Source organism: Etheostoma spectabile, chromosome 9 (genome assembly GCF_008692095.1).
Source record: "Etheostoma spectabile isolate EspeVRDwgs_2016 chromosome 9, UIUC_Espe_1.0, whole genome shotgun sequence".
NCBI classification, from domain to species: domain Eukaryota; kingdom Metazoa; phylum Chordata; class Actinopteri; order Perciformes; family Percidae; genus Etheostoma; species Etheostoma spectabile.
In genome coordinates, this window is record NC_045741.1 from 16,384,985 (window position 1) to 16,398,819 (window position 13,835).

At 41.1% G+C, this 13,835-nt stretch overlaps 1 protein-coding gene across 21 annotated transcripts in view; it reads left to right on the top strand.

Moving 5' to 3' along the window:
* The window catches only part of ptprsa (protein tyrosine phosphatase receptor type Sa), a 241,274-nt gene that overhangs the window by 49,739 nt on the left and 177,700 nt on the right, over positions 1-13,835 (top strand). For 20 of the 21 annotated variants that reach the window (XM_032526600.1, XM_032526609.1, XM_032526605.1 and 17 more), the window contains one exon: positions 367-464. The gene's annotated coding sequence lies outside the window, so the exon portion shown is untranslated. Of the gene's footprint in view, positions 1-366; positions 465-12,382; positions 12,885-13,835 lie in introns of those variants that run through there. The other variant, XM_032526602.1, reaches the window with a different exon arrangement.

Consider the following 13,835-nt stretch of genomic DNA (forward strand, 5'->3'; position numbering starts at 1 on the left):
CCACACTTATGCACAGATCCACCCACCCACCCACCCACAGATTTGGACCAGGATCATTAGAGATGTGAAGGAGAAAAGAAAAAAAAAGAAAGCCAGGAGGGACTTCATGCAGATTCGCACTCCACTGCTCTCAGGCAATCAGTGGCAAACCTCCTCTTTGCCCGAGAACTGTCGTCCTGCGGTCACAAAGGGCAAGGCGGAGAGAGAGAGAGAGAGAGAGAGAGAGAGAAGCTCATCTTAGCGTTTGTCGAATTCCCCCACCTACCACATGAGGAGGCAGTTCATTTAGTAGTCCCTTTCATTGATGTTTCTCTTTCATCTTTTTCTCTTTTTCTCCCTCTCCCCCTTTTTCTATCTACTTTAAAGGTACACGTGAGAGAGTAACAAGAAGAAGAAGTAAAAGAAGAAGCCGCTAGAGAGGGCTGAAGATATGAAGCTAAAGAGGTTTTGAAAACAACCCAGTGGTAAGTGCACAATGCACTGTCATATTTATTAGGAGAGAAATGTAGTTTTCCAAAAGGAGTCCTACGCCATGCATAATAACCGATTTTAGTTGTTTGGCACAAATATATGCTTTATTACAGTATAACCCTCAGGTCTGTCTAATTTTCAGACAAGTTTAACCTCTCCTTTCCTCCACCTTTCCATTTTTATAGTGTATATCTGCCGATTTCAGCTTTTTATCCCCTAGCTATTCCTATCTTCTCGTCTTTCACACCATTGCGGATGACACTTAATAACTGTTCGAAGCAACCCTGTGCCTATCAATGAATCCATTTCCAATGACAATTTTCCTTAAAATTTGCAGCAGGCAAAGTCTATGTTTAAATTATTCTTTGTAATTCCCAAAGTGGGGCTGTATCCAGTTGAAAAACTGCAGAAAAATTCTATTGTCTAATAAATCATTGTTTTAGCTGTCACTAATGGACTCTGACAGAAAGCAATTCATCAAAACCGTAGAGGAAAACACCCAGAAAAAGATTGACATGTCCAAGAATAGGTTTCTCTGCTTAGTCACCAGTCACTGCATTTGATTCATACGGTATGCTCTGTATACTTTGTGTGCCGATATGTAGAGAACTTTAGGTAAAGACGTCCATACAACGGTGTGAAAGATTATTGAAGAAAAGTGACACTGCAAGACCAGTGTCCTTATTTTCCCTTCCTAATGATCATGTGACAGCGTCAACTGTCATCTTCCTCCACAAATTTTCTGTTCTCCCGGTGCTAAACCAATCCATCCATATTGACAGCTCGGCTGAGGCAGAGAGAGAGAGAGAGAGAGAGAGAGAGAGAGAGAGAGAGAGAGAGAGACTCTGAATAGTATATAGTAGAGACTCTGAACGGTAGTAATAGAGTCAATTAGCTAGTCTTGTCCCTCAGCTCCCTCACCTCACAGCCCCCAGAGCCTCAGGACACCCCCCTCAGCTCCTCACCTCACACCCCCCAGAACCTCAGGACACCCCGCTCAGCTCCCTCACCTCACAACCCCCAGAACCTCAGGACACCCCCTAAACCATCCAGCCCAACCAAATCATCTGCAGACAAAAAACAAAAATACATGACCTATTGAAAAGACACTACTAAACATCAAAGCAAAATGGATTGTTACCTAGCCCTAAAACGGGAGTACACAGTAGCTGAACACTTGAGCACCCACAGTCCAATACAATGAAACGAAATACAGTCTGGCTGTGGAAATCGGCCGCCACAGACAGACCTGGCTGCCTCGAGAAGACAGGCTGTGTCAGCTCTGTCCACAGAGACAGGTGGAGACAGAGCAACACTTCCTGCTTCAACGTTGCACATATGCTGACATCAGAACTCAGTTCTTTACCAAAATTGCAACAAAAATGCAACATCTACTTGGAAAAAATAGGGTGAGCGCTGTAGAAGCAAAGACATGTGAGTGTATGTCACAGCCTGAGAGACAACCAGCACAACACGTAATATCTGTAGTTCATCTCCCCACAGCTTACTCTGCCTTCTCACCAAGTGTTTTTTCACGTTTTGTTGTTGGTTTGCTTCTGTCTTTTTCTTTCTTACATTTCACACTAGAGATTTTACTGTTTATTGATTGATTGACACTGTTGTTGATTTTTTTTTTCCTTTTTTATCTTAAATGTATAGATTTCAGTTTACTCAATGAATTGGATGTATGTATTTCTTCTCACATTATTATCCTTGATGCTTTGACAATATTGTCATTTCTGACATTAATGCCAATAAAGCAATTTGAATTGAAGGGAATTGAGAGAGAGAGAGCTATCATCTACCTGTCACAGCCAGCTGTCACTGAGGAGATCCTCCTGTACCACTGCCATTCTTTCATTCAACAAACCACATTTCAGACTTGTAAGCTATCATGCATCAGTATAGAAGTGTAATGTAGTCAAAGTACTCGTTTGACATGCCCATTCATATCCACTCCTCTCCATGTTGGTGCATACCACTAAGTGCAGAATTCCTTTTGAAAGGTTTCCTACACGTACTCTCCTTGAGATTGATTAACTCATTATTTTTGCACTCTGTGTAGCATTTGGCATTATCTTGAGATTAGACACCTTGAAATAACATCCTAGGCCTCATTTAATTGAAATTACCTCCTGCTTTTAAATCTATATGTGTCATTTTGTTTATTTATCTAACTTTTGTTTTCCTGGAATAGTATCTTGAGAATAAAATATGTCATTCAGGGAAATACTGGACATCCTGACAGCACATTTAGTTTATACAAGCAACACACTCAGGCAGAGAATTAAAAAAAAACATTATAGCCAGACTTATTTTTAAAAAGTCACAGGCTGAATCCCATTTCTCCATCTTACCCCATACCCCTAACCCCTTACCCCCAGCCCTTGGCCCTTGAAACCAAGGGGTAAGATATCAGTTATCACTGTTTTAAATTTGGAGAATAAACAACAATTGTCGGTTTTTCCAGTGTAATTATTAATTTTGGACTGAGACCCCACCATTTCATTTTAGATGCATGCTCTGTATGTCTGTGTAGATTAGTCATATTCCTCCAGATATTACACCATCAGGTCAAAATGTAATCTCTCGATTGTCTGGCAAAATGTCCTTATCTCTGAAGCTCCAGTCCAGTGGATAGTTTAATTTCGATCTGAAATATCTACTGTAGTTGACTCCGCTATTACATACACTGCACACCCCATCCTCGTTTCCATATCATAACTTGATTATTAGTGCTGCTGGCAGAGCAGAAGACATGCAGAGACTGCAGAGACGTGTGATCTAATGGGTGTTCGAGCAGATGCAGGCCCAGACATCCCCTCTTCATGTGCAGGGGGCGGCCAGCTTCTTGTCACCTCACTGCCAGAGGCCACCAGCCTGATATTAACAGCTGTATTTGGCATATTGGGCTGCGATGATAGTGAAGCCTCTGTGACCTGATTTTTTGACTGCAAAAATGCTGAAAAGGCGAGATAGTACATCTGGACCCCACACCATAGGCTCAACAAGCTGGAAACTGAAAGAGCATAGTAGTGGGTTTTACTACCACACTCTGTGTCATTTACACATCAGCAAAGAAATTTCAGAGAATTTCCAGGACTTTAATTCTAAAATCTGCTTTCTGCAAAAAAGTGTAATTGACATATCAACGATTTATTCATCTGTATCCTTGTTTTCTCAGACACAGAAAGCACAAAATTTTGTGTGGCTGGAGATGCTCTCTAGAGCAGTTTAAAAATCGGATGGCAATTACGTTGGCTTAAAATCATCAGTTATAAGTTTCTTGTCATATGCATTATGAATTACAGAGGTTTATTTCAATGCAATAAAATGCTTGTGCTCTGGGTTTACTTCTGGATACTTTACCACCCAACTAACAATATAAAAATGAGCACATCATAAAAAGAAAAACTTAGAGTTGAAAAGCACATTAAATATTAAAAGTATATTCCTAACAATGTTCTTTTGAAAACAAAAGTGAAATCATCACAAGTAAAGAAATAAGGACATTGCACATTAAAAAGTCAGTCGGCCAGCAAAATTAGATTGCTGCCTTACATACTCGCATGCCTTACATGTTGATGAGCCCACAGACAAAACATGTGTTCACAAGTCTCTGAAAATGTGACTATTAATACAGAAACCATAAAAAGACAAGTCTGTTGAGCTGCTTCCGGTCTTTTACAGACTTCAATTAAATCTCCAGTGAAACTTTTTGTGGTGGATTGATAGAAGGTCATCATTGTTAGATTGCACTTTGCCAGCAGGTGTAATTTGCAAGTTTTATTTTCCCTAACAATGAGATATCCAACTCTAGAGGGGAGGGGGGAATCCTCTAATTAGACAAAATGTAATTGACAATAGTGTTTTATGTTGTTTATCCCAACTAGTGTTTGGTTCTAAGGATGGCCATTTACGTCAGATGGTAGATTTGTCACTGGTTCAGGACTTTTTGTTGCAAAACATTTCAGTCGTATTAAAGTGGAAACATGGCCTCAAGGGGCCACTAGTGGGGCCTGTGAATGCTTTCTTGGTTTAAAATTGCACAAGTAGACCTTAGAGAAAGAAACTCTTTATTCATAAGCCCACTGAGATTTGTTGCTCGGTGGTCTGTAGTGGTGTTTGAATTAGACCTTTTGAGATCTATCTCAGTTTGATGATCACCTGTACAAGGTGATGCTGATTCAGGTGCCTCCTTCTGCAGGACTTTTCCAAATCCCTAAGGCCTTTGCACCTAAACGTACAGGCAGCAGCAACTGTTGGCTGAGCTTTAAAGACTAGTTTCTAAGGAAAATAGAGCAGCAGCTTCTAGGATGTTAGCAGCACAATTAAACAAAGCTCTGCTAATCTCTACAGCTGGCATCAAGAGGCATTGTGTTCTAGCAGAGTGGTGTTACCCGTAGCATGGCACTGGAAGTCTGACAGGCTGTATAATGTGCCCTGCATGCTGCCACCACCCTCATTACGGCAATGCCTTCACTGCCCACGTACTGTACTGTACTAGCAACAACCCTAATATACATCATAAAGAGAAAAGACACAGCAATGAATTAGCAGTATTCAATTATATACACTCCACTTATGTGTAGCGGCATTTAAAGAAATTGTTGTAATAGTTTGGAGGTAATGAATTTGATTATGCCAGCACATCTAATTTCATGGCAATTGGGAATTAAATACGTTTTGCTTATAATGCTTTTCTCAGAGTGATGGTGAAAAGCTGTGCAGCATGATAGTTTTTAAAGGTCCCTTTTTTGTTTTATGTCTTGTATAATAATGACGAAATTATCCATTTTGTTTTTTGGGAACTTGGAGCACATCCAATTTATAGTATGTCATTACTTGTTGAGGGCAACTTAAAAATAAATTCCGACAACCTGTTACAGGTTGGAGTGTGAACTCATTCTCCTTCTAACACATTTTATACCAGCTAGAGGGCTTTGACCGACCCAGCAGACACTCAACACTTCTCATAAAACTACCTCAAGTAGTTTGCAAACTATCCTGCTAAGCTTTGGGAAAGCTGATGGATGGAATTAAGCAACCTGCTGATGTGTCCTAATATGAAAGACTTGGATAGATATTTTTAGGGTGGGGTGAAGAGATGCTATCTTAGGTCTATTAATGCAGTCATTGCTGTGTTGCCCCAGGCCATAGGGCCTAATCCAGAGGAGTGAGAGTGAATGGGACTGTGGCTCGGGCTTGCCAGACCTACTTAGGTTCTGGTTGAGAGCACAGTGCTGTGTGGGCGAATCTATTCTGTCCTGGACAGGGCACAGCATAAACATTGCCCAGGGAACGCAGGCAGGCAAGCAGGCAGGCATGCAGGCAGGCATGCAGGCAGTCAAGCGGACAAGAGCAAAACTGTAAGGATGGTTGCCTTTAATTTCCTTTTCACTGACTCTTCTCAACTGTCCAGGGCCTGAGAGCAAGAGAGGGTAAAGAGAAAACAGAGTGTGTATGTGTGTGGAAATTACCTGCAGAAGCTATCTTTTTTCGGGGCTTCACCAAAGTATGTACTGCTATCAGCCCTCCTCTTTTGCTCTCTCACACACACACACACACACACACACACACACACACACACACCATCACACTCTTTCACGCCGAATCAGCCCCGATCCATCCAGTCGACGGCCGTGAAGCAATGACTCTCTCTCTTACTGTCTTTAAGTGATCTGTGTTTGCTCCATGGCACTCTGGTGCTCTGACCTTCTGAACCTGAATGTAAACAGAGCACCACTGCTCCCCCATCCACTACACCGTTGCCACCATCCCCCACCTTTCACTATACTAAATAAGGAAGACTGAGAGCCAGCAAGTCGGTCAGCCAACCCACTGAGGAGGCCATTAGTGAGCCAGCAAGCCAGCAGAGGGGTTGGTAGAAAACCACCTCTGGCATCACTCATCACTCCTAGCCTCTCTGGCCTCACACGCCTCTCCGCGGTGTAGAAATGCACACACACTCACGACATGTGCACAAACACTCGCTGAAAGGCACACTTACATCTGCACACAGCACCACGCGCACAGTGACCCGAAAGCAATAAAGGCACTCAAATGCACGCACATACAGTACACTGTATAGAATGACAAATTGAAAGACACATATGCACACACAGCACATTAAAAATCACTCAAAGGCATACATATTTACAAAAGACACATTCATGGGACACTACACATCCAAACATGTACACAGAGTAATGACATATTACTGCATAAAAACACCCCTACACACAGCATAAATTATACACTGGGTTGTTTCAGCAAAACAATCAAAGCTGTGTTTTTAATTTTCTGAAAGATGGATTTATATGGATATATACCATTGCAGGTACTTATTGCTCAGTAAAAGGGCTTATTACCACACTAAAAACAAGCTTTCACAGAAAACGTTAGGCATTATAAGGCAATACAGCGTTTACTGGATATGTCTGTTAGCAGAATTTATATTTTTACATCAATGTTGCTGATATCTGATCTTTTTTCTTTAGTTTACATTTGGTCAGTTTTATCCCAAACATGATAGGAATGCTGGTTACACCAGTAGTCTTATCATGCCTCTCATACAGCCTCTAACACACACAGAAAACACAGACTAATGAGATTTTATTTAATTATGTTAACCACTTTTAAGTAAATCCCACCTTTACTTTCCAGGATAAAATATTTTTTAATTAGAAATGATTTACAGACTCCTTCTACATAGCTGTAGACATGGTGGAACATCAACATCACATATTGACATGCATATTTAATATAGTGTTTAATCAAAGGCAAGTACTTGTCTAACCCTACACACACACCAGTGGAGAACATATGAAATGTTCACTAGTTCACAGCAGTGGCATACAGTGGCAGTGACACTAACCGTCCACTCAGTCCAGTAATGTCAACTTAATAAATTGAAATGTACTGCAGCAGTGGGTGTTAACGTGTTATTTCCCCTCAACACTGTTTACTACGGCATAAGGTTGTTCCCGGTGTGTGCAGGTTAGCGCATGCATGTGAACTGGTGGGTTAGTGTGTGGAAGATGGTGGACATGTGTGTCCTAGCTAGCTGTGTACTCAATAACGTTGTGTTTATTAGAAGTAACAGTGGGCACGACATACAACAGTATTCACAGGACACACAGATAAACACTGTAATACAAAACACTCCCTCTCTGTCCGTGTTTTTTTCTCCCTCTGTCCTCACTTTTTCTTCTGAAATTATTTGGTTTATTTAGCTGCACTAAACTCACCTGCTTTTAAATGTCGTCTGAGTTCAACAGCGCTGGAAGGAAAACACTCTCAGAGAGAAAGCCATATTGAGATTGGTTAAAAGAAATGCAGGAGAATTGAAGGAGAACGAGAGAGGCGGAAGTAAGTGAGTGTTTGGTAGCAGAAAAGTCCTCCATGAGGGTTATACAGACTCTAATGCATTATATCAACAAATAACACTCTAATGTAGGCATTTATCTGATGTCTTCTCAACAATGGCCATTGTTAGACTTGTTAAGTGAGGACTTGGATCATGCACTCATGCCAGGATGTATTTAATGATGGATTGAATGCACAAAAATGGGATTTTGCTCGCATTTCTCTTTGTAGTGAGAGCAAGTCAAAACATGACACCACGGAGCAGCACCAAAGATTTCACCAAAATCATAACAGCAATCACAAATGTTACTCTTCTTTTATTATCAGTTACTTTAAAATTGTGGGGAAAATGGAAGAAATCAAACAAAATGGGAAAAAAACACACCATTTAATGTCGGCATTGACATGACATGAAACCTGCCCAGATGTTGTTGCTGTAAATTTGAAATTAGAGACAACATGGGAGGGTTGTCTGTTGTTAGAAGCTACGATTGTAACCTTGCAACTGCCCCCATATTCTTTTGTATTAAAGTGACGCTCAGCAAGACAGTGGACCATATGATGACCTGTAATGAAATGCATCCATGCAAAAATTCTTAAAAATGCAGAGAGAGCTTAAAAATGTATTCTCTACCCAACAGGATGTTATTCATTTCATTCCCATCCCTGCCCCTCCCAGTACACCCACCAAGCTCCAATCTCCATTCTCAAACTCCTGCCTATCGCAGTGCTCGCTTGTGTATCAAGGTAATGAATTCATAATCTCTCTCAAGCTCTTTGTAGATCTCTATCGTTGTGGGAGATAAGAGGGAGCATCGTTGCACTCTAATAGCCGTCAGTCTGCCTGTGTTGCTACTTGCTGTGTGCGTTTGTGTGTGTACAGTATGTGTGTGTGTGTATGTGTGTGTGTGTCATCACCTCAAACCCCATCACACTATCCTCCATTTTGGCTTCCAGGGAGGAAAGGAAAGGAGTCTAGGAAAGGATTCTAGCCCAGTGCACAGACACTTATCAGCAAACTCTTAAGGCTACGCGTGCACCAACGGTGGACGTGCTTACCGCTCTTCTCTCTGAGATGGGTAAGCACCAAGTGCTGGCCCACTTTCTCTCTCCCTTCCACTGTCTTGTTCGCACTGAAACTCCACATAGCAGTTTCCAACTTAGCTGTCAAACAGTCAACCACAGGGAGAGTAAATATCTACGGTAAATATGAGGGCGAGGCAGGCTCAGAGTTCCTAAACTTGCGACTAGGGGTGGCTCTCGAGGGCCGCCGGCTGCCCCGTGCGCATGTTTTTAATTGTGTTTTTGGTGGGGTGATGAAATGTCCTCCATTTGAGCAAGAGTTGGCAGTAAGTGGGCTGTCGCCTCCAGGGACAGAGTGAGCGATGGCCCACTGCTATCAGAGGTGATTGTACCTCAACCCCTAGGGGTGACAGATGAATGGAAGGGAGCAGGGTGACAATGAGGAAAGAAGCAACTTTTTTTTTACAGTCTCACATTGAGTCTTACATTGAGTTAAGAACAGGACAAGGCGTAAGAAAGAATTGTTAGTATGCAGGTAAATCTGGACTAGCTAAACTTTGGCATTGTTGACACGTTTGTAACAGCCCTTTTGTTGGCTTTTGAGTTGAGCATCACTGTAAATAGAAGTAAGCAGTACTATATTGAAAGAATACCCATCCTCGTTCATCTAAGTACAGTTTGCTTACATTTTAATGGTGGCATAGATGTTTTTGATGAAGATGCATCGTTTGTGAAAAAGCAGCAATTAGCTATAAGAACAAATGCTCTTCTAATAGTGTAGTTAATGTATTTTTTATAAAGTGTTTTTTGGCATTTTAGGCCTTTATTGAAAAGGGTAGATAGATGGGGAACGACATGCAGCAATGGGCCACAGGTCGGAGTCAAACCTGTGGCCACTGTGTCGAGGAGTAAACCTTTAAAAAATGGGCACGTGCTCTACTAGGTGAGCTACCCAGAGTCCCGGGGTAAAGTGTTTTTAAAGAAATTATGAACACCAACTGGGTGAAGTTATTGCTTACTTTCCATATTTATATATATATATATATATATATATAAAGATCACACCATAATACTAGTGGATCGACTGCACATTCTGAATAAATCATAATCTGTGTATTTATCTCATAAGAACTATAGATGCTGATTTCAAAATTGTATGGACATCAGTCTCATGTCAGTGTTGAGATTCAAGACCCTAAGTCCTTTAAAATCTTATCCCCTTAAATGCTTTCGTCTTGGATGCTAGTGTTTCCTGTTGGACAACAGTGATAAACAGACATCATGGTGAGTATCAGCTTCACTTGGAGACATAACAGCTGACAGGAGGCCAGTTGTTTCAACGAGGTTCACTGGTCGTTTGGAGCATCTTCACACAGTACATGCTGTTACACGATTCGGTAACAAGATGCAAACGATTAAGCGCTTTCCCTGGAGCACTCGCCACATCTTCCGCTCTTTGAATTTACATGGCATTTATGAACACTCACAAGGAAAACAAAATGTGGAGAGGGAGAGCAGGGGAAGAGAGCTCCTAGTGTAGAGGAGTCTCATTATTCCGTTATGGATTGCACATGTCAGGCGGTAAGTGCTCTTTTTATCCTTCTAAAGCACTAGCCTTGGCCACAGAGCGCATTTCCCTACCCGATTGAAAATTTACCATGTTAAGGCTCACACCACCAGGGGAACGGCGGTGAGAGCTCTGGGTTGTAGCTAAGATTTACCGGCCTGATTAAATAAGGGGCTGTAGTGTGAATAAGAGGCCAAGGGAGAACTCTACGTGATATAATCACATGTTTTTTACTCACCGGTTAAATTGATTAGACCCCACACACATACCTTTACACCTCTTTATATTGTGTTACATGTCACGCTGGGTTTTAAACAAAGAGCAGAGAGAGGGCAGTGGAGGATTGCGTGTGGCTCAGGATGGCTTTCAGCCAGCACACAGCTAAGATGGGTCTTTTAAAAAGGGCCCGTTACCATCCATTACTGCCTGCATACCTTGAAAAGTTCACACAAAATATATTGCTACTCTCCTTCCAATTGGGCAGGAGAGGCCTTTCATTTGATGCACTGTGCCTCACAAATTGTAGCCCCCTTTCCAAAGATTCCCAAATTTAATCTAATTTCCCATAATACCCCCTGGTCCTTAATGCACCAGGAAGTTGATCTGACGTAGCCAGCTACCAGTGTCCTTTAGCTGAGGAGTTGTGACTGGGCTAGGGGACAAGACTTTTTTCTTTCCTTTCAGAGCCACAATGACTTTTAAATCCCAGTATCAGACAGACATTTCCACTTGTCTTCTGAGCCAGAAGAGGATTTGGATTGGAATACAATCTCTTACAAAAGTAAAGAAAACTTGACTAACCTCAGCCTAAGATAAAGTGACATTTGGCTGCATGCTGGCTGGGGTCAGTGGATTAATGTGTCTCCAGTCTGTGTCTTGCCTCCCTACTGGACAAAGTGGGCACTAGCTGTCACTATTCAAATTCAAATTCTACCAGCCAATCAGAGTTGCTGTTTTATCTGAAAGCCAATGTGATTGGATGAACTCATGTCCAAATCCCTCCTCACTTACAGCAAAGTGAAAGGAGTAGGGTGAAGAGTGATGAAGACTCTCACCAGACGTTGTTGTAAATCCTTGTAATTTGTTTTCCCTTTAATTTGGAATGTGAGTAATTACTAGAGCAAGACTTTTATTGCAGCCAATTGTTTGTTTTGCTGTTGTTTTGTAGCACATTGTAACTCAAAAGTTTTATTTTTTATTATCACTGAAATTAAAACAATTGATGCTAATTTGACTAGTTTTGAAATGTAAATTGTAATAAGGACAAACAGGACAGACTGAACTGAAAAGTATTAAATATTCACTAAACAATTAACATGAAGTAAATTTTCCAAATTGTTTGTTCCGGCCTTGAATTTTAACTGATGTGCAGCAGTACAACGAATATTTTGCTATTAAGTGCCCCAGGCTTATTTATTTTTGGTTGTTAAAATACCTTTCTAAAAACACTGCTTGGTATTGACAGTGGAAAGTGGTCACACATTTTACTCCTTTGCATGCAATTTCATAACTATTTATAGAACATCAGAAATTATGATTTAATTCAATTACTTTAATTTAAAATTGTTTTTATTGCAAACCAGGTTCTTGTACTTTGTAACTTTAGCCTAGATGTTTGTATCTTAGACAAGTCACTTTTACGTTTAAAAACAACTGCATAGACATAGTGAAATATCTTTCCAAATGTCTTTCTATACTCAGTGCTTCATGTCACTGCACCATTGCTCTGTGTTTTTGTCTTCTCTTCATTGTGCCATGGCAGCCTAGATTTATGAAAATAAAAGATCAGCCACGGTAACTCGTTTCGTTACAGGTCCAATTGTGGTATGATTTCCGACTAAACGTGCATGAACGCACCAAGTGGTAGGATTTATTACTCCGTAGAAGTCAAGGGACGAAGTTTATGAGGTGGCATTGAACGCAGCACAAGGCTCAGTATTTTTTTTCACTGCAATAGAGGGGAGGAAGAAAGGGGGGCATTTGACTCCTGTCTCCCCACCCCCAGTCCGTGCGAGGTGGATTTAGGAAGAAAGGATCCAAAACCTGGGACGTGGAGATAACGAGAGACATCAATAAAGAGACAGGCTATACATTTGGAAATCCGCGCGCGGCGGTGTCGCGCACGGATTATTATAGGCTATTTTCTTTTTATTTCACTGAGGAGATTCTGACTCGGAGCGTCTGATCTGGGGGGGGTGGGGTGGGGGACAGGAATACAAACGCACAGGGAATGATAATATAAGTGTTTTCTGCTCGTTTCATCCGTTAACAAGTGAATACTCTGCTGCCCAAGAAAGTGGATAATAGCGGTGCTTTTTCTACCGTCGGGGATGCGAAATAACTGTCCTTCTGAGGGAATACGACGGCTCACCCACAAAGAACACGGATTTGAAAAGCTGCCCCCCGTAAACCAACCAGGGGGTAGTTTCAGAAAGACTTTTCTCACGCCGTAGAAGTAAGTTTTTTTGCAACTTTTTTTTCTTCTCAAATCTCGAAATGCTTGATATGAGTACAGAGCTATAAAGTAAACACATGTGGTAAGACGGGGAAAGATAGAACTCTACAACTCTTTTTCAACTCGTTTTATCTGTATTTTCTATGCATGTAGACTAAAGTCTGCTGCGGGGAAAAAGAAAATATGTCGTGCAGAATGTGTTTAAAAATAAACGTAGCTTATTTGCACTGACTTTTTCGTCAATTTAAGTTTGCGTTTGCTATACGGAAGATTGTAGTCAACGGTCTTGTCCTGATGCACATCCAGGACTCCACACAAACAGATCAATCTCTGAGCCTCCATTCTGGTGAGATTTTGACCAAAATGCTAACATTATTTCGCATTTGAAAACACCGAAGCAGCTTCCAGGCACTTTGTGTGCGATGTTCATCACCAATTTCAGTGCTAAGCAATAGTCCATAAAACGGTTAGCCTATGTGCTTGTTTATGTTACTAATACAAAGTCGAGAAGAAAAGACTGAATCAATACAACACAGTAAGAATCCCCATTAATGATGAAGTGTGAGGGATTTTCTCTCCATGTATTTACTAGCAGTGTGTCTGCAGTGTCTAGTAGTGAGCTTTGTGTGGACTTGATTACAATTGATTGGAGCCATTAAAAAAAAATAATCTGTATAATGAAGAGCTTCTTTCAGCAATTTCTTGGATATTTGTACAATCAATATCCTTTTAATTTGTGACCATTACTACTTTGTTCTTAGAAGTAACTTTTGTCCGATTGTGTTGGAAAGTTTAGAGACAGCTTCAGGCTATGACTTTTTTTCCTTCTTCTTTTGTTACAGCAGTCTACAGTAAGTCAAGTGAGTCCAATTTGAATTGCAATGGATCTTAATTTTATCAGAACATTAGGCTTAAACCCTCCCCAGGCAACATATAACCCCCCCCCCCCCC